The following is a 27,115-nucleotide window of genomic DNA, read 5'->3' as shown; positions in this document are numbered from 1 at the left end:
GTGTCAATGACAACCAGGAGCTGGATTCAAGCTGTTCCACAAAGGATGTCGAGTACTACAGTGTCAGTGCCCGGATGGGACCCAACAAGCCTTGGCAACAGCAACCCATGCAAGAAGAGAAAAGATGCTTCGGTGCAGACCAGCAAGGTCCTGAGGACACCCCAAGCGATGGAGAGTCAGGGCACATCTGGAGCAACCAGGTAAGCCCAATTAGAAGTAAAGTTGCCTTCACAGAGACCCACCAGTCAACAGACTAGGGATCGCGAACGGACCTCAAGAGAAAACACAAAGGGCCAGCTCACGGAACACTCATGGAGTGTAAGTGGGCAATCTTCAGTGCAAATGCTGCTCGGGGTCAGCGCTACAAGTAACCCAAAGCTCAGCTGCAGGAGTTGCTGGAAAGCTGATGCTTTTGCAAATGGTCGCAGTGTCCAGGGGTTCAGGTTGCATGGTCTTCCACGAGGGATTCAGGCCTCAGAATTGCTGAGTGCACAGATCAACCTTAGAGACCACAGAAACACACCTCCTGTGTTGCAAAATTCTTTGGAGTCCGGCGGGAGCTTCGGAGAGGCAAATCGTACAGATGAGTCTTTGGTGACTGCCTTGCAGGGGAGTAACTACTTTACTCCAAGGGAGATTCTTCAGTCATCAAGTTCAATGTAGATCATCAAAGTTCCAGGATTCTGTATCAGAGTTTTGTCCAGGTGTAATGTAAAGTCCTGTTGCCAGGGGTTCCTTTCTTATTCCCAAGGAAGGGGTTGGACATACCCTGGGGACCACCTATGATAGGGTCAGGAAAGAGGGGTGGCTGGTAGCCCCTGCAACCGGTTTGAACAGGACTATGCACAGGGACACCAAATGTGCCCCCAGTGCTGAACTTCAAAGCACTCTTGGAGTGCACCTACCCAGCCCTAATACACTAAAGCCTGTCTGGGAGGTGGTTACACCTCCCTGTGACAGGAAACCTATTGTCCAGGCCTCCCCTGCCAGAGTTTTGTCCAGCAGCAGGAGGGCAGATTCGTGTCTGGGGCTGGCAGCATCCATTTTGTGATGCCAGGGCTCTGTTAGTTAGTACCGTGTATACTGGTGCTGTCATGCCTCCCTCTAGAAGGGTGGGATCATACTCCCACACCAGTTACTGTTGTGGGGGTATGATTCCAAGGTGTTTGACACCAAAAACAACATGTTTTCATGCAGCCATCCCAAAGTTAGCATTAACCGTTTGGTTATAATGCACTTAAGAGTATATGGTTTGGCTGCATAACAAACAAAACCAGAATAAAGGTTCTGAAGGTTGCAGAGGGGCTCTGCTCATGCATGGGCACCCTCTCACATAAAACCCAGCACCCTGCCTTCAGGATTAGTAAGGCCTGCCATAGGGGTGACTGATAGGTTTATATGTGCAGTGATATGGAGAGATATAGTGAACATATATCTGAGTAAGGGGTGCATGCACCACCGAACCCAGCCTGCAGTAGCAGTCCTGTGGTGTCATTTTGGAAGGCTTCCCAGGGGTGGCATAGTACATGCTTCAGCCCCTTGTAGGCTTCTGGGGTACCGATGCCCTGGGTACATAGTATACTATATACTAGGGACTTATAAGGGATCCAATCTGGACTGTACCTAAAGTACTGGTAATCAATTTAGAGAGGAAGCAGCTAGGCTGGGGTCCTGGTTAGCAGGGCCCCAGCCAGACTAAAGTTGAAAAACAGTGAAACATCAGCAAAAGGCTCGGGTAACTATAAGAAGCAGATCCTACTCTCCTACAGACATGTTGGTGGATGTGGTGGTGGTGGACATGGTGGTGGTGGACGTGGTGGTGGTGGAGATGTATATGGTGGATGTAGTAGTGGACATGGTGGTGGTGGACTTGGTGGTGGTGGACGTGGTGGTGGTGGATGTGGTGATGGTGGATGTGGTGGTGGTGGACATGGTGGTGGTGGACATGGTGATGGTGGACGTGGTGGTGGTGCTGGACGTGGTGGTGGTGGACGTGGTGGTGGTGGATGTGGTGGTGGTGGACGTGGTGATGGTGGACGTTGTGGTGGTGCTGGTGGTAGTGGTTGTGGTGGATGTGATGGTGGTGCATATGGTGATGGTGGACATGGTTGTGGTGGACATGGTGGTGGTGGACATTGTGGTGGTGGATGTGGTGGTGGTGGAGGTGGATATGGTGGATGTAGTAGTGGACATGGTGGTGGTGGACTTGGTGGTGATGGACGTGGTGGTGATGGACGTGGTGGTGGTGGATGTGGTGATAGTGGATGTGGTGGTGGTGGACATGGTAGTGGTGGACATGGTGATGGTGGATGTGGTGGTAATGCTTGTGGTGGTGGTGGACATGGTGGTGGTGGACGTGGTGGTGATGGACATGATGATGGTGGATGTGGTGGTGGTGCTGGTGGTAGTGGTGGTGGTGGATGTGGTGGTGGTGGACATGGTGATGGTGGACATGGTGGTGGTGAACATGGCGGTGGTGGATATGGTGATGATGGATGTGGTGGTGCTGGTGGTGGTGGTGGATGTGGTGGTGGATGTGGTGGTGGACATGGTGGTGGTGGATGTGGTGATGGTGGATGTGGTGGTTGGTGACATGGTGGTGGTGGATGGGTTGATGGTAGACATGTAGTTGGACGTGGTGGTGGTGGATGTGGTGGTGCACATGGTGGTGGATGTGGTGGTGGACGTGATGGTGGACATGGTGGTGGTGGTGGACGTGGTGGTGGTGGACGTGGTGATAGTGGACGTGTTGGTGGTAGACATTGTGGTGGTGGATGTGGTGGTGGTGGACGTGCTGGTGGATGTGGTGGACATGGTGGTGGTGGACGTGGTGATGGTGGACGTGGAGGTGGTGGACATGGTGGTGGTGGATGTGGTGATGGTGGAGGTGGTGGTAGTGTTGGTGGAGGAAGTGGTGGTGATGGACGTGGTGGTGGTGGTGGACGTGGTGGTGGTGGTGGACGTGGTGGTGGTGGACATGGTGGTGGTGAACATGTTGGTGGTGGACGTGGTGGATGTGGTGGTAGAGGTGCTGGTGGTGGTGATAGACCCAGTGGTGGATGTGGTGGTGGTGGACATGGTGGTGGTGGATGTGGTGGTGGACATGGTGGTGGTGAAGGTGGTGGTGGATGTGGTGGACATGGTGGTGGTAAACATGGTGGTGGACATGGTGGTGGTGGATATCGTGGCCGTGGTGGTGTATATGGTGGTGGACGTGGTGGTAGACATGGTGGTAGTGGAAGTGGTGGTGGTGGACCTGGTGGTGGACATGGTGATGGTGGATGTGGTGATGGATGGTGTGGTGGTGAACATGGTGGTGGTGGACGTGGTGGTGGTGGACATGTTGTTGTTGGACTTGGTGATGGTGGATGTGGTAATGGTGCTGGTGATGGTGGTGGATGTGGTGGTGGTGGAGGTAAATGTGGTGGTGGTAGACATGGTGGTGGTGGACATGGTGATGGTGGACATGGCGGTGGTGGACATGGCAGTGGTGGATGTGGTGATGATGGATGTGGTACTGGTGTTGGTGGTGGCGTTGGAGATGGTGGTGGTGTACATGGTGATGGTGGATATGGTGGTGGTGCTGGTGGATATGGTGGTGGTGGACATGGTGTTGGATGTGGTGGTGTTGGAGGTGGTGGTGGACATGGTGGTGGTGGTGGACATGGTGGTGGTGGACGTGGTGGTGGTGGATGTGGTGGTGGTGGTGGATGTGGTGGTGGTGGACGTGGTGTTGGTGGAAGTGTTGGTGGTGGACGTGGTGGTGGACGTGGTGGTGGACATGGTGGTGGACATGGTGGTGGAAATGGTGGTGGTGGATGTGGTGGTGGATGTGGTGGAGGTGGAAGTTGTGGTGGTGGATGTGGTGGTGGTAGACATGGTGGTGGTGGATGTGGTGGTGGATATGGTGGTGTTGGGTGTGGACGTGGTTGTGGACTTGGTGGTAGATGTGTTGGTGGTGGACATGGTGGTGGTGGACGTGGTGGTGTACGGGGTGGTGGTGGTGGCAGTGGATGTGGTGGTGGACTTGGTGGTGGACATGGTGGTGATGGTGGACGTGGTGGTGGTGGACATGGTGGTGGTAGACGTGATGGTGGATGTGGTGGTGGTGCATGTGGTGGTGGTGGTGGATATGGTGGATGTGGCGGTGGATGTGATGGTGGATGTGGTGGTGGTGGATGTGGTGGTGATGGATGTGGTGGTGGTGGATGTGGTGGTTGTGGATGTGGTGGTTAACATGATGGTGTTGGTGGTGGATGTGGTGGTGGTGTACTTGGTGGTAGACATGGTGGTGTTGGACATGGTGGTGGTGGTGGACATGGTGGTGGACGTGGTGGTGATGGTGGACTTGGTGGTGGTGGACATGGTGGTGGTGGATGTGATGGTGGACGTGGCGGATGTGGTGGTGGTGGTGGACGTAGTGGTGGACGTGGTGGTGGTGGTGGATGTGGTGGCAGTGGTGGTTATGGTGGAGGTGGTGGTGGAGGTGGTGGTGGTGGTGGACGTGGTGGTAGACATGGTGGTAGTGGAAGTGGTGGTGGTGGACCTGCTGGTGGACATGGTGATGGTGGATGTGGTGATGGATGGTGTGGTGGTGAACATGGTGGTGGTGGACGTGGTGGTGGTGGACATGGTGTTGTTAGACTTGGTGATGGTGGATGTGGTAATGGTGCTGGTGATGGTGGTGGATGTGGTGGTGATGGATGTGGTGGTGGTAAATGTGGTGGTGGTAGACATGGTGGTGGTGGACATGGTGATGGTGGACATGGCGGTGGTGGACATGGCAGTGGTGGATGTGGTGATGATGGATGTGGTGCTGGTGTTGGTGGTGGCGTTGGAGATGGTGGTGGTGTACATGGTGATGGTGGATATGGTGGTGGTGCTGGTGGACATGGTGGTGGTGGACATGGTGGTGGTGGATGTGGTGGTGGTGGATGTGGTGGACCTGGTGTTGGTGGAAGTGTTGGTGGTGGACGTGGTGGTGGACGTGGTGGTGGACATGGTGGTGGACATGGTGGTGGTGGTGGAAATGGTGGTGGTGGATGTGGTGGTGGATGTGGTGGAGGTGGAAGTGGTGGTGGTGGATGTGGTGGTGGTGGATGTGGTGGTGGTAGACATGGTGGTGGTGGATGTGATGGTGGACATGGTGGTGTTGGGTGTGGACGTGGTTGTGGACTTGGTGGTGGATGTGTTGGTGGTGGACATGGTGGTGGTGGACGTGGTGGTGTACGGGGTGGTGGTGGTGGCAGTGGATGTGGTGGTGGACTTGGTGGTGGACATGGTGGTGATGGTGGACGTGGTGGTGGTGGACATTGTGGTGGTAGACGTGATGGTGGATGTGGTGGTGGTGCATGTGGTGGTGGTGGTGGATATGGTGGATGTGGCGGTGGATATGATGGTGGATGTGGTGGTGGTGGATGTGGTGGTGATGGATGTGGTGGTGGTGGATGTGGTGGTGGTGGATGTGGTGGTTGTGGACGTGGTGGTTAAAATGATGGTGTTGGTGGTGGATGTGGTGGTGGTGTACTTGGTGGTAGACATGGTGGTGTTGGACATGGTGGTGGTGGTGGACATGGTGGTGGACGTGGTGGTGATGGTGGACTTGGTGGTGGTGGACATGGTGGTGGTGGACGTGATGGTGGACGTGGCGGATGTGGTGGTGGTGGTGGACCTGGTGGTGGACGTGGTGGTGGTGGTGGATGTGGTGGCAGTGGTGGTTGTGGTGGAGGTGGTGGTTGTGGTGGAGGTGGTGGTGGAGGTGGTGGTGGTGGTGGACGTGGTGGTAGACATGGTGGTAGTGGAAGTGGTGGTGGTGGACCTGGTGGTGGACATGGTGATGGTGGATGTGGTGATGGATGGTGTGGTGGTGAACATGGTGGTGGTGGACGTGGTGGTGGTGGACATGGTGTTGTTAGACTTGGTGATGGTGGATGTGGTAATGGTGCTGGTGATGGTGGTGGATGTGGTGGTGGTGGATGTGGTGGTGGTAAATGTGGTGGTGGTAGACATGGTGGTGGTGGACATGGTGATGGTGGACATGGCGGTGGTGGACATGGCAGTGGTGGATGTGGTGATGATGGATGTGGTGCTGGTGTTGGTGGTGGCATTGGAGATGGTGGTGGTGTACATGGTGATGGTGGATATGGTGGTGGTGCTGGTGGATATGGTGGTGGTGGACATGGTGTTGGATGTGGTGGTGTTGGATGTGGTGGTGGACATGGTGGTGGTGGACATGGTGGTGGTGGATGTGGTGGTGGTGGATGTGGTGGTGGTGGACCTGGTGTTGGTGGAAGTGTTGCTGGTGGACATGGTGGTGGACGTGGTGGTGGACATGGTGGTGGACATGGTGGTGGTGGTGGAAATGGTGGTGGTGGATGTGGTGGTGGATGTGGTGGAGGTGGAAGTGGTGGTGGTGGATGTGGTGGTGGTAGACATGGTGGTGGTGGATGTGGTGGTGGACATGGTGGTGTTGGGGGTGGACGTGGTGGTGGACTTGGTGGTGGATGTGTTGGTGGTGGACATGGTGGTGGTGGACGTGGTAGTGTACGGGGTGGTGGTGGTGGCAGTGGATGTGGTGGTGGACTTGGTGGTGGACATGGTGGTGATGGTGGACGTGGTGGTGGTGGACATGGTGGTGGTAGACGTGATGGTGGATGTGGTGGTGGTGCATGTGGTGGTGGTGGTGGATATGGTGGATGTGGCGGTGGATGTGGTGGTGGTGGTGCTGGTGGACGTGGTGCTGGTAGACGTGGTGCTGGTGGATGTAGTGGTGAATGTAGTGGTTGTGGATGTGATGGTGGTGGACGTGATGGTGGACATGGTGGTGGACATGGTGGTGCTGGTGCACATGGTGGTGGTGGACATGGTGGTGGATGTGGTGGTGATGGACATGGTGGTGGTAGTGCACATGGTGGTGGTGGACATAGTGGTGGATGTGGTGGTGGTGGACATGGTGGTGGTGGATGTGGTGGTGGAAGTGGTGTGTTACTCCGACCAGTCCTCAGGATCGGATTGAAGTTCGAGAGGTCCACCTCTTGATCTAACCAAGCCTATTTGCCGTAATGGCACAGGTCAGCGGAAGGATCAAGTGGGGGAAGGAAAGGAAGGGAACGCCAGGGAGGGAGATCTGCAAAGGAGAAAGAACAGAACATACACGGGTAAGAATCACTGTACAATATAAGAAGCAAACACACGTTTTCTCAACCTGCTAGATCCCATAACCCCTATACCTGTAAAGAAAAATAATCATCCGTTCAATGACGGCGACAGTAAAAGAAAGTAGAGGGTTGGTTGCGATGCGGGCGAACTTTGCTTGTGGTGGGGGTTTTTCTGTAGTAACGAGAAACAAACAATGATCAACCCCACAGACACGATCCTACTCTTGGTACTTAGGCCCTGAAACATGCATCAGCACCTACCCTCCATATGACTCCACCGTGCGTCACAGGGGTAGAGCGTAGCCCTCTACCACTCGTGAAAACCCCTGTTAAGATAGAGTCGAGGAAACACCATTAGACAATACTGCAATGTGTTGCATCACATTTACTGCCAACCCACATCATGCATTCGCCACACTCTTCCCCTCGTGAGCCACTGTCCCTGGTAGCTTAAACCTGTGTATTACTGCAATGCTGGCAGAGTAGAGTTCTGCCCATGAAGTATTCCCAGTTCTGCGATGTCCGGTCTCACTGGACCGACTTGAAGGACTGAAGGCCCCCCGTGACCTAGTTCAGGCTATACGCCCTCCCCCGCCGGCCGACAAAGCAGGCCGAACACATCCAGAGCGCTAGCCTCGCTCTCTCCGCCTGCCGACAAATGCAGGCCGATTAAATCCACGATAATGACTTTTAAGGAGTAGGAACCGCATAAGGTTCCCCGCCAGCCTCCGTACGAGCGTCAGCTCCCAAATGGAGATAGGCAACAAAAACCAGAACTATAGTAAGTGCAAGCACCCTTACCGGACCCAACGTACAGGAACTGCGACAAGGATCGGCGAGTTCGACTCCTCGAACGAATTTCCGACGCCGGTGTGCAGTGGACTTCCTGTTTTAAGCGTCTTGGACGCGTAGTCTCGCGAGATGCACTGAGCATCATGTGAGGTGTAGTTCTGGCGGTGCGGCGAGCGAACCACTTCGTGTCTCTGCCTGCGCTCGCCAGATGGTCCATGACATGGTGGTTGTGGATGTGGTGGTGGTAGTGGATGTGGTGGTGGACATGGTGGTGGATGTGGTGGATATGGTGGTGGTGGTGGTGGATGTGGTGGTGGTGATGGGTGAGCGGAATTTGCAAAAGTCTCTTTCGCAAATTATCGCGAAAATTTAAAAAATCTCCGCAAACACGTGGAAATATTGCGAAGACGCAGAAGTTTTTTTCCCGCCCATTCACGGTATTTTCTGCGTGATCGCGGCTCGCCAACTTACCCATGCGGTTGCTGACGGGCGCGAGATCTCAATCATCTCATACTCTCGCGGTACATGATCGCGAGAAGAAAGACGTGATCGCGCGACGAATGTCGTGATCACGTGACAAATGACGTTAATGCGGGCGCGAACTGTCGCGAGACAGCGCAAATGGCTACCAACAATCCAACATCTCGTGGAGAACGCGACCGGATCGGGAAAACTTGTCAGCGAAAGCGGGGATTCAGGTAAGGCGATCGCGCGCACGCGAGAATGTATATTTTTACAGCGCGAGCAAGAAAAACATTTCCGGTAAGATGCGGATTGCGGAAATTTGGAAATTTTTGCGCTCTCCGCGGAATGCGAAAATGTCAAATTATCGCAATTTGCGCAAGCAGAACAGCATTTTAGCCCAGGCCTAGTGGTGGTCAACAGGGTGGTGGACATGGTGGTGGTGGATGTGGTGGTGGTGGACATGGTGGTTGATGTGGTGGTAGTGGACATGGTGGTGGTGGACATGGTGGCGGTGGATGTGGTAGAGGTGGACATGGAAATAGTGGAAATGGTGGTGTTGTACATGGTGATGGTGGATGTGGTGATGGTCAATGTGGTAGTGGTGCTGGGGTTAGTAGTGGACATGGTGGTGGTGGACATGGTGGTGGTGGATGTGGTGGTGGACACGGTGGTGGTGGAGGACGTGGTGGTGGTGGATGTGGATGTATTGGTGGTGGTTTTGGCTGTGATGGTGGTGAATGTGGTGGACGTGGTGGTAGTGGATGTGTTGGTGGTGGACATGGTGGTGGTAGACATGGTGGTGGATGTGCTGATGTTGGTGGTGGACATGGCGGTGGAAGTGGTGGTGGTGGACGTGGTGGTGGTTGTGGACGTGGTGGTGGTGGAGGTGGTGGGGATGGACATGGTGGTGATGGACGTGGTGGTGGTGGATGAGGTGGACATGGTGGTGGACATGGTGGTGGTTGGTGATGGAGTGGTGGTGGATGTGGTGGTGGATGTGGTGGTGGTGGAAGTGGTGCTGGACATGGTGGTGCTTGACATTGTTGTGGTGGACGTGGTGGTGGTGGACATCATGGTGGACATGGTGGTGATGGACATGGTGTTGGTGGTGGAGGTGGTGGTGGTGGAGGTGGTGGTGGTGGAGGTGGTGGTGGTAGATGATGTGGTGGTGGACGTGGTGGTGGATGTGGTGGTGGTGGTGGATGGGGTGGTGGTGGATGGGGTGGTGGTGGTGGATGTGGTGGTGGTGGACATGGTGGTGGTGGATGTGGTGGTGGATGTGGTGATGGTGGATGTGGTGGTGGAGGACATGGTGGTGATGGATGTGGTGATGGATGTGGTGATGGTGGATGTGGTGGTGGTGCTGGTGGTGGTGGTGGATGTGGTGGTGGTGGACATGGTGGTGGTGGACGTGGTGATGGTGGACGTGGTGGTGGTGGACATGGTGGTGGTGGATGTGGTGATGGTGGATGTGGTGGTTGGTGACATGGTGGTGGATGCGTTGATGGTGGACGTATAGTTGAACGTGGTGGTGGTAGATGTGGGGGTGGATATGGTGGTGGTGGATGTGGTGGTGGACATGGTGGTGGTGGTGGACATGGTGGTGGAGGTGGACGTGGTGGTGGTGGACATGGTGGTAGTGGATGTATTGGTGGTGGACATGGTGGTAGTGGACGTGTTGGTGGTGGACATGGTGGTGGTGGATGTGGTGGAGGTGCTGGTGGTGGTTGTGGACATGGTGGTGGATGTGGTGGACGTGGTGGTGGTTGTGGACGTGGTGGTGGAGGTGGAGGTGGATGTGGTGGTGGTGGACATGATGGTAGTAGATGTGGTGGTGGACGTGGTGGTGGTGGATGTGGTGGATGTGGTGGTGGACATGGTGATGGACATGGTGGTGGTGGTGGACATGGTGGTGGTGGATGTGGTGGTGGATGTGGTGGTGGACATGGTGGTGGTGGACATGGTGATGATGGATGTGGTGATGGTGGATGTGGTGGTGGTGCTGGTGGTGGATGTGGAGGACATGGTGGTGGTGGATGTGGTGATGGTGGACCTGGTGGTGGTGGACATGGTGGTGGTGGATGTTGTGATGGTGGATGTGGTGGTGGTGCTGGTGGAGGACGTGGTGGTGGTGGATGTGGTGGTGGATGTGGTGGTGGTAGACGTGGTGGTGGACATGGTATTGGTGGTGGTGGATGTGGTGGTGGTGGACGTGGTGGTGGACGTGGTGGTGGCGGTGGACATGGTGGTGGTAGACATAGTGGTGGTGAACATGTTGGTGGTGGACGTGGTGATGGTGGATGTGGTGGTGATGGATGTGGTGGTAAAAGTGCTGGTGGTGATGGACACTGTGGTGGATGTGGTGGTGGTGGACATGGTGGTGATTGTGGATGTGGTGGTGGATGTAGTTGTGGTGGATGTGGTGGTGATGGACATGGTGGTGGTGGACGTGGTGGTGGATGTGGTGGTGGTGGACATGGTGGTAGATATGGTGGTGGTGGATGTGGTGGTGGTGGATGTGGTGGTTGACATGGTGGTGTTGGTGGTGGATGTGGTGGTGGTGGAGGTGGTAGATGTAGTGGTGGACTTGGTAGTGGACGTGGTGGTGGGGGACATGGTGGTGGTGGATGTGGTGGCGGTGGATGTGGTGGTATACGTGGTGGTGCTGAAGGATAAAAATCAATTGTTCTGTTTATTTGCACCATGTAAAGTTAGCACAATGTATCTATGACGGTAATTCTGACCAGATAAATACCTATTCATATGTCCTAGAAGAAGCGTTTCTCTCGTTTCTTGCTACACTACGAAAAGGGCCGAAAAACCATACTGTGGCCATCTTGGTTTGCGATAGACCATGTGTCAGATCACGTGGTTTCTTTTGCCTACCGTCTTCATGATTTAGTTCGTGCCAGCCCAGAGACAGGTTAATTGTATTTATGGCCAAGGCCCAAGGTCGCATCTGCTGTAGGGAGTATTAAGCAAATTCCTTCAGGCCCTGGGACGAAAAGGGAGTCACCCTGCCGACCTCCTCTGTATAGATAGCACCCTTTTATGTGAGACTGAAACTGAACACTGTATGAGCTCATCCAGGAGCCCATGGACTAACTGGTATTTTTCCACTTGTAAGGCTTTGTATGCTGAATCTGTTATGTATATAAGTGTGGTTTTGTCAAGGGGCCAGCAGTCTTCCTCGGCGCACCTGATGGGTGAGGATCGATGAGGCTCCTCTATATAGAGTTTTGCTTTGGCCAATAAAGCTTCTGAACCTTCTCCGTTGCTGACTGATTATTATTTGAAATATATTGCGGGCCACTGGTAAGTGTGGCCCTTGGGATTTTTATTGAGTACTTCAGTTGGCGACTCTGGTGGGACCCCGTGACAGGGTCTTTTCCTCCCTCGTAGTCGGGTGGTAGGATTTGGGGCGTCCTGGTCTGGCGGGTGGAGAAGAGGGATTTTACTTTTCCTTCTCCCTGGCTTTTTGACACGTCCACTCCGCACTCTCGATCAGGGTGTCCCCTGCTGCTAGTAGCCCTTCACCGGGGTCCTACGGGCTTAACCCAGGAGCTGACCATGTTGGTCCCAAGAAGTTGGCAGCAGAGAACGAACGTCCGTACCTGGGTGCACCCGGTGAGTAATTTGTTTGTTTGACGCACGCTTTTGAGCGGTGCATTTGGAACAGTTAACTGTATTTTGATTTGGGGGTCATGAGTACCCTAGGAGAATTACGGAGGTCTTGCAGGGTGGTCCGGTAGGGACTGACTATAGAGACTCCGCGGATCTTTTGTGATTTGGAGACACTGCTCAGATGCCTAGTCGTTACCTGTGTGTAACACATGGCTGGATTGTATTCGGAAAAGCCTGTGACTATAATTGGGTAGCTGTGAGACATACCTGAGGTGATGCTTGCACCACATCAGAACTGTCTCAGTGGTAAACCAAGGAGGTCATAGGATGGTCTGTAGTCCAGTCCGTGGTCACACCTGTCTGACTGCCTCTTGCCAGTCTTTTTAGAAAGACTGCTCATTGTGATTCTGTCGGTCCGGTATTTTGAATAATTCTCCACGAACGGGAGTCGACGGGCTCGGTTCGTTTGTTTGGATGCATCAAGTTTGAATAAGTAGGTTGAGGTTGAACTGCAGAAAACGATATATAGGAACAAACAATATGTGTTATATGTGATACAAGAATTTGTTTGTACGTTATTGGTGTTTGTCTGTTAACTAACAATGCCGTGCTTCAGTAAATTGAATTGTTTTGGTTGTTGTTGTCGGACTGGTGGCTCTCGTCTGGCCGAAAGCCAGCCTGCCCCATCGGAGGGCAGTCCCAACCATTTCATGTACATAAAACACGGAATAACCTCTCTATTGTTTAATACTTTGTGGCATAAGTATACCAGAGGTAATGAAGAATTGCAATGGCCTCAAACGGGTTCCTTCGATGAGAAGAAAATTGCCTTTTTGCAGGATCAGTTATTTTCTAGACGCAGTAGGCAGTCTATGTTTGATGCATTAAACACCTGGCAGAAGGAATCTAAACGGAGGCGAATGAGAGAAGAGAAGTTTGCTAGAGTTAAAGCAGGGAAAACAGTTACTCAGAAGGCTGTTGCCTACAACAGAGCCCGAACAGAAGAAGGGATTGAATGTGTGAATCGTGAGTTCCAATTACAGGCCGATAAAAGTTATGAGACTCGGCCGGACACTGAAGATGAAATTGGAGATTTATTGGACTTGCGTCCACCACCCCCATATGTCCCGCAACGGTTATACCCGGCTATACCAGATGCCCCGGTATCAGCCGTTGCAGGTCCAGTCGCCCCTGCGCAAGTTTCAGCTGTGACGACGGAAGCTCCCACTGCGTCAGCAGCTTTAGCCCCTCCCCTCCTTGCGCCTCAAACCAATTTGTCCCGGTTGTCTTCGTCTGTTACAGAGATTATGACTCTAGTGCCCAATTTATTGTCATCTGCGACAGTTGGGAATCTTCAGCTGTCACCCGGGTCAGCCCATTCTCCCCATGTGTTGACCACTTCCTCGGCGAGCGCAACTCCCTTACCAGCTGTGTTCACTCCAGTACATCCGCCCGGTTTTCTTGAAGGCAAGAAACTGTTTACCCGGTCAGCCTTAAAATTGGAGGAAAGGGAGGTCATTGCGCTACAAGCATCACAATGGATGCGACAGCCTATTTACACTTTGTCCGACATATGGAGCACTATGAAAGACTATGAGCCCGTGATGCAACAGCATGCGTTAGACCATATGGCTGCATGCCTGATATCATTATGGGAACAGGTTCATACAGGGGGGAAGGCTCCGGTAATATTGTATACTATTCATGACCATGCGCATAAATTTCAATTAACCCCGGAGGAGGTGTACAAAAATGTTGGAACGTTGATTGGTTATAGAACCCGACTTCAATCGGCTGGTCCTGCGGGTTCCGCGCATTTCCCAATGCGTGAGGTCCACCCTATTTATCATCCAGAAGTCACTGAAATAATAGATGCAACAGGGACGGTTACCCGCCCGCGAGTAGCTGCTCATTTTCAGGAGCAGTGGGTATACACCCCATGGAAACGCAGTGAAGTGCTGTCATTGAAAGCTCATTTGCCCGACCCTAGGAAAAATCCTACAGCATATTATAAAGAACTTACTGAAGCCGCCTCATCGGCGGTAATGACATTGGCCGATATAGAATTATTCTTTGCTCTATTAGTACCATTGGATATATGGCGTCAGGTACATGACCAAGACCATGTGACTGAATTTGGGGGAACATGGGACCAATTGAAAGAATGGGATAAAGATCGAAAACCCGGAGATAAGCCCAGGGCTGAAATATTAACGCTACCTGACAAAATAATTACATACATGCATTCGTTAATCCCGCCTAGAAAAGTGGATTGGGATAAATTGACAGCGTGCCGACAAAAGAAAGATGAGAGTGTGTCAGATTTTTTCACTAGATTTGAAGGTGTTTTCATTGACTTCAGTGGCCAGGACTTATCCAAGAAGGGTGGTATACGCTTGTTTGTCAATAGGTTTGTAACTAATTTACTGCCCGAAATTTCGACCCGACTCCAGGCCGCAGAAAGTACTTGGACGACGTCTACTCCCTCGATTATATTAAGCATGGCTCAATACTATGAGCACCGAGAGAATGAAAGTAGGGATAAAACGGAAAAGAAAGCAAAGGATTTAAAAACACGGGTCCTATTACAGCAAGTTGAGAGAGGCCGTGGAAGGGGTCGGGGAGGGCCGCCCTCTGCTCCACGAGGGCCGGGCCAAGTATCGGGTGGAGGACGAACCGATTTAGGAATAAACCAATGCGCATTTTGTAAACAGGAAGGGCATTGGCGTTCCCAGTGTCCGTTGTTATATGTGCAAAACAACAATACACGAGGCCAAGGGAGAGGACACGGTGGTGGTAGTCGGGGTGGACATACTCGACAGGAGGAGTCTGGACAAGGTGGGAATAGTCAGAACTATTTTGATCATGGTCAGGGAAAACAGTACTTCAATGAAGAATGTGGCGGCGATGCATTGGCAGGCTATCCTCGTGCATAGGACAGCCAAAGGGGACGTGTGTCAATTCCTATAGATCAGAACGGACCTTATGCTAATGCACATTTAATGGGCACATCGGGTAAGTTTCTAGTTGACACAGGAGCTATGAACAGTTCTGTTTCACATGCCCTTGTCCCTGGGGCTGCTCTGTCTGGCCAGGATAATGTGTCCGTAGGTTTCTCTGGAACTCCGGTGGTGAGCCCCATTTCCCAACCTCTTTCTTTCAGTCTGGGCCCTATTTCTATTGATTCGCCATTCCTTTTAACATCGCAATGTGGAGAGAATTTATTAGGCATAGACTTTTTGAAAAGGTTATATGCTCGTATATATTGCTCCCCAGACGGTGTCTATTTGACTGTCCAAGCCCCTTCGGTGCAGTACTTCTCTAAGACGGACACCTTACCCCCTGAATTTGCAAAGATTCCAAAAACACTTTGGGCTACCAGAGACACTGATGTGGGTTTGTTGAAGGTACCCCCAATCTCAATTACCGTGAAGCAAAATGCTAGTTTACCGAAAATACCGCAATATAAAATTGCCCCTGCAGGTGAACGAGCCTTGTTGTCCATTATTCAGGATCTAATCCGATCTGGGGTGGTGGAGGAGACAACCTCCAATATGTGTAATAGTCCCATTCTTCCTATTCTTAAAAGGGCCCCCGTAGATTGCAACCCTGATTATGTAGATATATATCGTTTTGTGATTGATTTGCGAGAAATAAACAAGATCGTGGTACCTCAGTATCCTGTGGTGCCTGATATAACCACCATATTAACTATGATTCCTCCTACAGCTCGATATTTCTCTGTGATTGATCTGAAAAATGCTTTCTTCAGCATCCCCATACATCCTGATAGCCGATATCTTTTCGGATTCTCATTAGCTGGTCGCAGCTTCAGGTTTTGTCGTGCTCCTCAGGGCTATACAGAAAGTCTTAGTATTTATAGTCAAGCACTCAAAGCCCTATTGGATACTCTAATTTTGCCTGATGGTAACGTACTGTTACAATATGTGGATGATCTATTGGTGGCATCGGATAACGAACAGGGTTGCCGGGACGCTACCGTTCAATTGTTGCAGCATTTGGCAAACCATGATAATAAGGTATCCTAGTCTAAATTTCAATATTGTCGACCGGAGGTGACTTATTTAGGTCATCTCCTGTCGAAGGAGGGTAGGCGTCTAACTCCTGATCGGATAACAGCTATATCTAACATGTCTGTTCCTTGCACGCAACTTGATGTCCACGCTTTCCTTGGCATAACCTCTTACTGTCGCCAGTGGATTCCTAACTTTTCCCTTCTGACTAAACCCCTACTATACTTGACAACTAAAGATGTGCATGAACCTTTACCTTGGACTGTTGAATGTCAGGACGCTTTTGTCTCTCTGAAATCTGCTCTTTGTTCTGCTCCTGTGCTTGGCACTCCTGACTACCGGAAGCCTTTTACACTCTACGTGCATGAAGTGGACGGTTGCTCGCTTTCTGTGTTAACACAGGGTTTTGGTGGTAAGCAAAAACCTTGTGCATATTTTTCGGCGGTATTGGACAATGTCACCAGAGCACTTCCCAGTTGTCTAAGGGCCACGGCGGCTGTTGTGGTGGCAATTCGACAATCAGAAGGGCTTGTCCTGAATACTGACCTCACGGTGATGGTGCCTCACGCCGTGGATGTATTACTAAACAGGACCAAGACGCAGCACTTAACTAGTGTGCGTCTTACAGGGTACGAATTGACCCTGTTCGCACCCCACATCACTATCAAAAGATGTGCCACTCTGAACCCTGCCGCGTTACTACCCCTCCCTTCGGAAGAACAAGATCAGGACTGTTGGACTTGGCCCTTTTTGCAGGGTCATCCCTAAACTTTTTGCCTTCCTCCTGTATTTTTCCTGACCTGTTGTTGGCTGATTTATGACTCTGGGCACCTTACCACTGCTGATCATTGCTAAGGTGCATATGCTCTCCCTATGGTAAAATGTATTATGTGAATTGACTTCCATGTTTGGCTATTTGGTTTACTATCAGTCCCTAGTATAGTGCACCAGGGGTGCCAAGGGCTTGTATATCCAAATGCTGCTAGTGGGCTTGCAGCACTGGTTGTGCCACCCACAGAAGCAGCCTGGTAAAATGTGTCTAAGGTCTGCCATTGCAGAACCTGCATGCGGTCTGGTACTGTCATGCTGACTGGGCAAGTGTCCCCACTTGCCAGTCCCTAAACCTTCCCTTACCTTCATGTTAGTCACCCCTAAGGTAGGCCCTAGGGCAGGGTGCATTGTAAGGATAAGGGAGGACATGCCCTGAGGTGTGTGGCATGTCCTAGTAGTGAATTACAGCCATTTTCGTTTTTCACTATTGAAGGCTACCTGCTCTCCATAGGCCAGAATGGGCTGCTGGAATTACTACCCGCTGTAATCCCAGTGGACTCAGAGAGCATGGTAGAAAGTCAAGTTTAGTATGCCTGAACTCAGAATAATAAAATACTTCTTTTAGTAAAGTTTATTTTAATATCCTGTGTTTGTAAATACTAATTTTAGAAAGTTAGTATTTACTGACCTGGCCATTTCAGTCCGCCTCTGCTGTGTGTGTGTGTTCTGCCTAGTAACAGTAAAGGAGCAGGGCTGGGGAATTCCAGGAGACAGGCTGGCTGCCAGGTGGTGGGTAGAGAGATTACACCAGGATGGGTGGGAGGACTACACCTTTGACTCTGAATAGACCTGTGCTCTGCCACCACAATGCCGGCTCCGCCCCCTGTGGAGCGGCTGATGTCGCTGCCCTGCTGCTGAAAGGAAAGAGCAGAGTCACCACAACAAAGTGCTCCAAAACTGGACTGAGCCAGGCCCAGGCCCCCTGGCGACAAAGAACAAAAGAATTATGCTATAAAAGAAGGAGCCCTGCTCCTAAGAAATCAGATCCTGATTGAACCACGAAGGAACTCTGCCTGACTAGAAGGACCTGGAAGAAGCTGAAGGAGGAGTAACTTTCCCTGACCTGGGGGATTGGCCTGCAGTTAGTGCCTTGCTGAGAAAGGAAAGGAAAAGACTGAAAGAGACTTTGCACTTTGTTTTTCAATTATCTCCAAGGGCTTGGAAAAAGAGCTTGCCCCTTGGACCATTGGACTCATCTGCCTTCCAAAATTGAGATGCCTGGACAATTCTTGCTTGTTTCCCGCTGGATTTGGCCCCAGTATGCCTCGTACGCCATCCGCCGTGAAGCCGTGTCTTTGCCGCCCGGCACCGTGCGTCTACGCTGATCCAAAAGCGTAAGTACGCACCGTATCCCTCCCGGCCGCATCGCACCTAACCTTCCCCGCCGATTCGAGACGTACAATCCTGGCTGCCAAACCCTGTACGCTGAAAACAAGCTTCGCTGTCCCGCAGGTACGGTCCGTACGCTGCTAACGTACTGTCCGTGCCGTACTCAGAGCCGAGACGCCGCATCACGCTGATCCTCCCCGTACGCTGTACGGCGCCGCATATCCGCACCGAAGGTACGGCTCGAACGCCGAATGCCACGGACTCTGCAAGCTGATCCGGGCCATCCGCACGTATCCCTGAAAGTCCCGTACCAACGCCGCGTACCGACGCTGCGACCCGACCAGCATCTGAATACGCTGCCGAACTACGACCCGGACCCATCAACTTGTCCCGCACTGTCCGTCGCGGACCCTACAAACTTAAGGTACTTTGTTCTGTTCACACCGCAGCGTGCATGTTACGGACCACGGAGTCCGCACCGATTGTTTGACTCGTACTTTCCTTGTTTTTAATGCGGACGAGTCGCACTCCCAAGTACGAACCGTACGAAGCCTGAAAAGAAGCAGAATTGACTAAAAGAAGCCTATTTTTGCATTTTAAGCCTTTTTACAAGAATATTGAACTTTAAAATAATACTGTGGTCATTTTAATCGTTATTCTTGTCTTGTGCTAAGCCTTATATAAAGAGAATTATTTTTGATACAACCTTGACTGGTGTCCATTTGTGGTGTGTCATTGTATGTGTGCTAAGCCTTATATAAAGAGAATTATTTTTGATACAACCTTGACTGGTGTCCATTTGTGGTGTGTCATTGTATTACTGTATGTGTTCACAAATGCTTAACCTATGACGCCCTGAGAATAGTCTTGACTGCTTGCGCCACACTACCTAAAGGGTGAGCAGGGGTTATTTGAAAGGGTGATCCCCTTACTCTGACTTAGAATTGAGAGTCCCTGCTTGTCGCAAGTGCATACCTGTGCCAACTAGAGATTTCCAATTCTAACAAGGACATACATGACTGTCTATTTCGGACAGAAGAAGAAACGAAGGGACGGATAGACCTGACAGACACTCCCTTATCTGACCCACAAGGGGAGTTATATGTCGATGGCTCATGTTTTAAGTTACCGAATGGCACTACCACATCCGCCTATGCGATTACCACTCTCCAAACTGTAGTTGAAACGGCTAAAGTGTCTTATCAATCTGCCCAGGCTGCCGAATTAGTGGCCTTGCTTCGAGCTTGTGAGTTAAGTGAAGGTTTGAGCGTGAATGTCTACACCGATAGCCAATACGCTTTTGGTGTAGCGCATAACTTTGGTAGGTTATGGGCAGAAAGGGGTTTCCTTACTTCACATGGCCAGAAGATAAGGAACGGCCCGTTGGTCTTGAAACTGTTGACTGCCCTGACTTTACCAAAGGAAATTGCTGTTGTTAAATTTAGCGCCCATAAAGCTGTGATCGATGATGTAGGCAAAGGAAATTCATTTGCTGATAGAATCGCTAAAGAAACTGCCCAGTCAAACACCACCTCTATGTTTGTAGCCAGTTCACCGAGAGAAATGGTAGAAACAGAAATATTCAATAGCACTATGGATAGCGTTAGAGAAATACAACAAGAAGCGACCCCTGAGGAACTAGTGCATTGGCAAGAGCAGATAGGGAAACTAGATGAAAATGGATGTTGGATCGACCTGTTGAAGTACTGGGAATTTTAAGCCCAGCGGTGCAGGGGAACACACCCTAAGACTTCGGGTTCTTCCTGTTTCAGACCTACAGAAACACAGAGTCTTCTGGGTGAAGTCAAAGATCAGTTTATTGGCTGCAGACCAATTACAGGTATCCGAGAAGTACAACAGCATGTATGTTATCAGGAGACTGCTGAAAGTTACAGAAACGGGCTTCTCCTTAAATACAAAATATCCTGCTTCAGGCATACATTCCTTGTTTTATGATATGGCCATATACATATATCCATTACAAACGAAAAGGCAGAGTCATGATGACCATCCCACATACCAGTTAAGCCAGCCCACAATTATTTACCCAGCAAGGCTCAGATTCCACATCAGATATCAACAGGCCCCAATAAACACGAGCATCTCCTGTTTGGAAAACAAGCCATAAAGCAGGAAGAGTCAGGTGTGAAAGAGATTAGCCGGAGGCTTGTGTGGGATGAAAAGGCTTTATGGTGTGTCAAACCCTGATGTTAATCACAGGTGGCCGTAGGACGGGGAGCTCGTGAGACCGGACTGACCTGGGGCAGCGGAGCCAAGCTGCACAGGTCACAGAGAAGTCAAAGGAAGGCACATGTGTTCTAAAGGCCCGTATTTGCTTCATAATAGGTAGCCTATGTGAGGGCAACCATAAGATGGCCACCGCTCTAAGATGGAACCCACGAAGTCAATGTATAATAACGTATACATAGTGCATCTATAGCTAAAACGTTATACAAAGCACTTGTACATACCGCATTGACCATTCGCGGTTCGCTAATACCGGGATAGACAGGGGTAGGGCCCTGCCTCCCACGCGGTCCCAAATTTCAAAGTACCACAGACCCTCCTTTTGCCCATACATAGGCAATAACTATGCTCACATCAATCCGAGTCTAGGTCAATATTCACGAAGTCATGGAGATGTTGCTGTAGCATCATCCTATTACTTAGCTCGTCCCGCGATACAGGTTTCCTTACACATAATGTAGCACAGAGGCCACATATCGCAGGAGCACACTGTATGCACAGACAGAACAGGAAAAGGATGGCTAAGATCACTCCAATGACCATCAGAATTTTCCAACCCCAGGCAGATATCAGTTCCCAGAACCACCTCACCAGTGACCAATCTCCTTTATCCACGTGTATGGTTTCAGATATTTTATGCAGTTTGGAGATGGCTTGATAAACTGTTGGAGCGTTATCTGGTATGAAAATGCAACAACTAGATTGGATAACCTTACATACCCCACCCCGGTCTGCAAGTATAACGTCTAGAACCATGCGGTTCTGCAAAGTCATGAGGCGATCCACTTGGAGCTCAGCTGTCAAATTACCAAGGGCACCAGCCGTCACATTGACAGTGGATTCAACCACACGAGTCAGTTGTCTCAGGTTCCTACTATTGACCATAGGTCCCCAAAACGGCAGGAAACCCAAAAAGAAGTCTCCCGCTTCCTGACCGGCAGTATCCTCCTTACTAATCACGCCTCTCACAACTCTGGTCTTGTGATAGTCAGAGGCAGCAGTAAATGTTGGCGGTAGCAGATTTGCAATATAACATGTGCCCGAGAAATCAGGGGGCAACCATGTATATGCTCGGTCATTGCAGACAAAATATGTACCCTTGGCAGCCAAAAACGCAGGGGAAAACTGTGATGGAAAAGTGTACGTTTCAGTACAGTCACTTCTCCCCAGTTGAGCTCTTGGATTCTGACCATTACCTTGTAAACAGAACTGACCCATGTGGGGTACGACCCAAATTGGGGATGAAATTTTTCGCTGTCTTTCACCCAGACTAATCCTATACCCCGTCGCGTTCCACCCTACATAAGCTCTCAATTCATCCTTGGGTATAGATGAGTATGCGTCGATATCTCTGCTCATATCGGCAACTCCTTTCATTAAAGCTTTATTATTTGTGCTAGGTCTGATGGAACGCGGTTGTCGCAGGGAGTAGGCATCTAGTGCAAAGAGAAACATGGTCTGGAATGCCCATGACGATCCATTGTAACTAAACGGGTGAGCAGTCTATATATCGACTTTTTAATATCGAGGGACATAAATATCGAGTCAAAAATATCTAAAGTACAAAATATCGAAATCGATAATATCGATGTGAAAAATATAGTTTTTTTTTTTATTATATGTCGATGTAAGTTATATCGTTAGTAATAATATCGACATGTTAAAATATCGTTATTGTATGTTTAGTAAATATTTTGAAGTTGTTTGTATAAATAGTTAAAATGTATATAATATGAGAAATATTTATATTCTTTTAGGGGCGGGATGTTGGGTTATAGGGGATAAGGGTGGGGAGTGTTTTACAAATATTTATTAATTTTGTAATATATTTTTAAATTTAAATAGAAAATTTGAAATAAATTTGGCATTTTATGTTTAATTTTAGGAGCGGGATGTTGGGTTATAGGGGATAAGGGTGGGGAGTGTTTTAAAGAAGTAAAACATTTTTGTAATATATTGTAAAATTTAATTAGTAAATTTTATTTCAAATTTGAAATGTATATTTAATTTTAGGAGCGGGATGTTGGGTTACAGGGGATAAGGGTGGGAAGTGTTTTAAAAATGTTTATATATTTTAGAATTTTAAAAATAATTTATTTAGAATTTTTAAATTTAATTTAGAATTTTAAAATTAATTTTAGGAGCGGGATGTTGGGTTATAGGGGATAAGGGTGGGAAGTGTTTTAAAAATGTTTATATATTTTAGAATTTAAAAAAAAAATTATTTAGAAATTTTAAATTTAATTTAGAATTTTAAAATTAATTTTAGGAGCGGGATGTTGGGTTATAGGGGATAAGGGTGGGAAGTGTTTTAAAAATGTTTATATATTTTAGAATGTTTTTTAATTTTTTTTTTATAATTTTAAAATGTAATTTAGAATTTTATATTAAATTTTCGGAGTGGGATGTTGGGTTACAGGGGATAAGGGTGGGAAGTGTTGTAAAATTTTGTTTGTAATTTGGAATATTTTATAAATTTAATTTGAAATTTGGCATACATTTTGTTTTTATTTTCTTTTAGGAATGGGATGTTAGGTTATAGGGGATGAGGGTGGGGAGTGTTTTCAAAATTTTGATTTATGTAGGAATAATTTGTATAAAATATTTAGAAATTTATAAAAATAATTCGAATGTTATATTTAATTTTAGGAGTGGGATGTTGTGTCATGGGGATAAGGGTGTGGAGTTTTATAAAAATGTGATAAATGTAGGTAATATTGTATAAAAAGTATTTATAAATTTTGATTTAGATTGTACAATTGTAAAAATATTTTGGGAGTGGGATGTTGGCTTATAGGGGATAAGGGTGGGGAGTGTTTTAAAAATGTATTTTAAATTAGTAATATTGAGTAATTTATATGAAAAAAATATTATAATATAATATTTTGGGATAAATTTTAGATTGGGGAGTTGGATTTGTAGAGGATAAGTGTGGGTATTGTTTTATGTAAAAATTTTCATAATGATTAAAACATATTATTTTTTTATATATTAATATTTATATATTTGTATTGCAATTACTGTAATTAAATACATATTGGAGTGGGAATATACAATTAATTAAGATCAGTATACATGATGTAGTGTAATTAAATATATTTATGAGTGGGAATACTAAATTAATGAAGTTTAGTGTTTTGCACCTACCATAATTAAATATAGATTTGAGTGAGAATAGTAAATTTATTAAGTTCAGTGTCCAGCACCTACCCTAATTAAATATATTTTGGAGTGGGAATAGTAAATAATTCAGTTCAGTGTCCAGCACTTATTTTAATTAAATATAGACTGGAGTGGGAATAGTAAATTAATTAAGTTCAGTGTCCAGCACATACCTTAATTAAATATAGATTGGAGTGAGAATAGTAAATTTATTAAGTTCTTTGTCCAGCACTTATCTAAATTAAATATAGACTGGTGTGAGAATAGTAAATTAATTCAGTTCAGTGTCCAGCACCTACTATAATTAAATATAGATTGGAGTGAGAATAGTAAATTAATTCAGTTCAGTGTCCAGCACCTACTTTAATTAAATATAGATTAGAGTGAGAATAGTAAATTAATTCAGTTCAGTGTCCAGCAACTACTCTAATTAAATATAAATTGGAGTGAGAATAGTAAATTAATTAAGTTCAGTGTCCAGCACTTATCTTAGTAAAATATAGACTGGAGTGGGAATAGTAAATTAATTAAGTTTAGGGTCCAGCACCTACTCTAATTAAATATAGGTTGGAGTGAGAATAGTAAATTTATTACGTTCAGTTTCCAGCAGTTATCTTAATTAAATATAGACTGGAGTGGGAATAGTAAATTAATTAAGTTCAGTGTCCAGCACCTACCCTAATTAAATATAGATTGGAGTGAGAATAGTAAATTAATTAAGTTCAGTGTCCAGCACTTATCTTAATTAAATATAGACTGGAGTGGGAATAGTAAATTAATTAAGTTCAGTGTCCAGCACATACTCTAATTAAATATAGGTTGGAGTGAGAATAGTAAATTAATTAAGTTCAGTGTCCAGCACTTATCTTAATTAAATATAGATTGGAGTGGGAATAGTAAATTAATTAAGTTCAGTGTCCAGCATCTACTCTAATTTAAAATAGGTTGGAGTGAGAATAGTAAATTAATTAAGTTCAGTGTCCAGCACTTATATTAATTAAATATAGACTGGAGTGGGAATAGTAAATTAATTAAGTTCAGTGTCCAGCACATACTCCAATTAAATATAGGTTGGAGTGAGAATAGTAAATTTATTAAGTTCAGTGTCCAGCACTTATCTTAATTAAATATAGACTGGAGTGGGAATAGTAAATTAATTAAGTTCAGTGTCCAGCACCTACTCTAATTTAATATAGGTTGGAGTGAGAATAGTAAATTAATTAAGTTCAGTGTCCAGCACTTATCTTAATTAAATATAGACTGGAGTGGGAATAGTAAATTAATTAAGTTCTGTGTCCAGCACCTACTCTAATTAAATATAGGTTGGAGTGAGAATAGTAAATTTATTAAGTTCAGTGTCCAGCACTTATCTTAATGTAATATAGGTTGGAGTGAGAATAGTAAATTAATTAAGTTCAGTGTCCAGCACTTATCTTAATTAAATATAGACTGGAGTGGGAATAGTAAAATAATTAAGTTCAGTGTCCAGCACATACTCTAATTAAATATAGGTTGGAGTGAGAATAGTAAATTAATTAAGTTCAGTGTCCAGCACTTATCTAAATTAAATATAGACTGGAGTGGGAATAGTAAAATAATTAAGTTCAGTGTCCAGCACATACTCTAATTAAATATAGGTTGGAGTGAGAATAGTAAATTAATTAAGTTCAGTGTCCAGCACTTATCTTAATTAAATATAGACTGGAGTGGGAATAGTAAATTAATTAAGTTCAGTGTTCAGCACCTACTCTAATTTAATATAGGTTGGAGTGAGAATAGTAAATTAATTAAGTTCAGTGTCCAGCACTTATCTTAATTAAATATAGACTGGAGAGGGAATAGTAAATTAATTAAGTTCTGTGTCCAGCACATACTCTAATTAAATATAGGTTGGAGTGAGAATAGTAAATTAATTAAGTTCAGTGTCCAGCACTTATCCTAATTAAATATAGACTGGAGTGGGAATAGTAAATTATTTAAGTTCAGTGTCCAGCACCTACTCTAATTTAATATAGGTTGGAGTGAGAATAGTAAATTAATTAAGTTCAGTGTCCAGCACTTATCTTAATTAAATATAGAATGGAGAGGGAATAGTAAATTAATTAAGTTTTGTGTCCAGCACCTACCCTAATTAAATATAGATTGGAGTGAGAATAGTAAATTAATTAAGTTCAGTGTCCAGCACTTATCTTAATTAAATATAGACTGGAGTGGGAATAGTAAATTAATTAAGTTCAGTGTCCACCACATACTCTAATTAAATATAGGTTGGAGTGAGAATAGTAAATTAATTAAGTTCAGTGTCCAGCACTTATCTTAATTAAATATAGATTGGAGTGGGAATAGTAAATTAATTAAGTTCAGTGTCCAGCATCTACTCTAATTTAATATAGGTTGGAGTGAGAATAGTAAATTAATTAAGTTCAGTGTCCAGCACTTATATTAATTAAATATAGACTGGAGTGGGAATAGTAAATTAATTAAGTTCAGTGTCCAGCACATACTCTAATTAAATATGGGTTGGAGTGAGAATAGTAAATTTATTAAGTTCAGTGTCCAGCACTTATCTTAATTAAATATAGACTGGAGTGGGAATAGTAAATTAATTAAGTTCAGTGTCCAGCACTTACTCTAATTTAATATAGGTTGGAGTGAGAATAGTAAATTAATTAAGTTCAGTGTCCAGCACTTACTCTAATTTAATATAGGTTGGAGTGGGAATAGTAAATTAATTAAGTTCTGTGTCCAGCACCTACTCTAATTAAATATAGGTTGGAGTGAGAATAGTAAATTAATTAAGTTCAGTGTCCAGCACTTATCTTAATGTAATATAGGTTGGAGTGAGAATAGTAAATTAATTAAGTTCAGTGTCCAGCACTTATCTTAACTAAATATAGACTGGAGTGGGAATAGTAAAATAATTAAGTTCAGTGTCCAGCACATACTCTAATTAAATATAGGTTGGAGTGAGAATAGTAAATTAATTAAGTTCAGTGTCCAGCACTTATCTAAATTAAATATAGACTGGAGTGGGAATAGTAAAATAATTAAGTTCAGTGTCCAGCACATACTCTAATTAAATATAGGTTGGAGTGAGAATAGTAAATTAATTAAGTTCAGTGTCCAGCACTTATCTTAATTAAATATAGACTGGAGTGGGAATAGTAAATTAATTAAGTTCAGTGTTCAGCACCTACTCTAATTTAATATAGGTTGGAGTGAGAATAGTAAATTAATTAAGTTCAGTGTCCAGCACTTATCTTAATTAAATATAGACTGGAGAGGGAATAGTAAATTAATTAAGTTCTGTGTCCAGCACATACTCTAATTAAATATAGGTTGGAGTGAGAATAGTAAATTAATTAAGTTCAGTGTCCAGCACTTATCCTAATTAAATATAGACTGGAGTGGGAATAGTAAATTAATTAAGTTCAGTGTCCAGCACCTACTCTAATTTAATATAGGTTGGAGTGA

Source organism: Triturus cristatus, chromosome 4_1 (assembly GCF_964204655.1).
Source record: "Triturus cristatus chromosome 4_1, aTriCri1.1, whole genome shotgun sequence".
Classification (NCBI taxonomy): Eukaryota; Metazoa; Chordata; class Amphibia; order Caudata; family Salamandridae; genus Triturus; species Triturus cristatus.
Note: the sequence above shows the minus strand (reverse complement) of the source record.